The sequence below is a fragment of the Orycteropus afer genome, unplaced genomic scaffold, assembly GCF_000298275.1.
Source record: "Orycteropus afer afer isolate SDZICR_OR568_19922 unplaced genomic scaffold, OryAfe1.0 scaffold00002, whole genome shotgun sequence".
In the NCBI taxonomy this organism is placed as follows: domain Eukaryota; kingdom Metazoa; phylum Chordata; class Mammalia; order Tubulidentata; family Orycteropodidae; genus Orycteropus; species Orycteropus afer.
The window spans coordinates 14,883,375-14,884,998 of NW_006921589.1; positions in this window are offsets into that span (position 1 = coordinate 14,883,375).

Here is a 1,624-nt window from a genome sequence, read left to right on the forward strand (position 1 = left end):
GGCAGTGTTTCGTTCTGCTGTGCATGGGGTCGCTATGAGTCGGAAACGACTCGACGGCACTTAACAACAACAACAACAGGTGGCACAAGGTTGGGCAATCTACTTCCGTAGTGGAAACCCAAGGAGGGGTGGCTATGAGTCGGGTCCAACTTGATGGCACATAACAAGAACAACAACTAATTTAAAGGTTGGTGGTTGGACCTTCCCAGTGGTACCTCAGAAGAAAAGACCTGGTGATCTGCTTCCATAAAAATTACAGCAAAGGAAACCCTATAGAGCAGTTGTAATCTGTAACACATGGAGTCTCCATAAATTAAAATCGATTTGATGGCAATGGGTTTGGTATTTTTGGTTTAATGACTAAGGATATTGAACATCTTTTCATGTGCTTATTGGCCATCTGTAAATCTTCTTTGGAGAAATGTCTATTCAAATCCTTTGCCCATTTTTAAAATTAGCTTGTTTGCCTTTTTATTATTCTGTTGTAAGACACCCAGTTTTGAATTTGAAGTTTCTCAGTTACTAGCTTCCCAGGTACTTAAATGTCCTGGAGCCTGAATTTCTTCATTTGTAAACTTATGTGGTAATTCTGTATTGGGTTAATGTGAGAGTGAGATAATCTGTCAAAAGGACTTGATATGGTAACATGTAAGCAAATGTGTAGCAAAATGCCTGGTACATAGTAGTGGCTGAAAAAAATGACAAGTTCTTTCATGTTCCAGATGTGAAAACTGCTCTTTGTAGCACTACATTTGTGAGTCCAAATTAACCTTTAGATACAGAAATAAAAAAATATTCGACTTTCTAATTTTGCTTGGAAAAAAACTATTTGATAGCCAAAGTCAATGAGTTGCCCTAAGTGATTCAGGTTAGGAAGTTATTATTATTATTATTATTATTTTAATTTTTGCAGTGTTCCTTCCCTTCCTCTCCCACCCCTGGTAACCAACAAAGAAAATTTCCTTCCATATATAAACAGGTTAGGAAATTTTGCAAAAGTGAAGTCAGAGGTGAAGAGCCAGACAGAGTAGAGAACATTAGGTTGGCTCCCATCATGGAGATTGCTAAACTTCAGGACCCCAGACCTGTGAGGCTTACACAGATCTCTAAACCTAGATTTTAGAAGTTTTGTTGCTGTCTGAGAAATCCATTGTCTAAGAAGCTAAAATGTTTCTTGCAGGCGTATTTCCTGTGCCAGTGGAAACAGGCTCTAATCTCTATATAACACAAAGGCCCTGAGGTCTTGGACACTACCTGTGAGTGAGCATTTTATTGAGTTCCATTTGTCCATTGGTATTGCTTTGGCACATTGGCACATTGGGTTGTTTTTAAACCTGAGTACCGAAATGCTCATTTAGGAATGAAACATGCACAACATCCAATACTGTGGAGCCCCTGCCACATGCCAGGCAGTGGGGGATGTGCAGAGCCTTGAGACTTCTTGCACTGTATTGCATTCCTGATTCCCTGTAGGTATCTAGGAGCTTCACAGTTCTTACATACTGTGGGGCCCAGTATCTTAGCACTTCTGCTATAAAAAGTAGCAGTATTGTTGTTTTCCCTACACCAAGACAGTTGCTGATATGTTAGAGTTTACTTTACCAATAAAAAGTTCTAGGGAGCA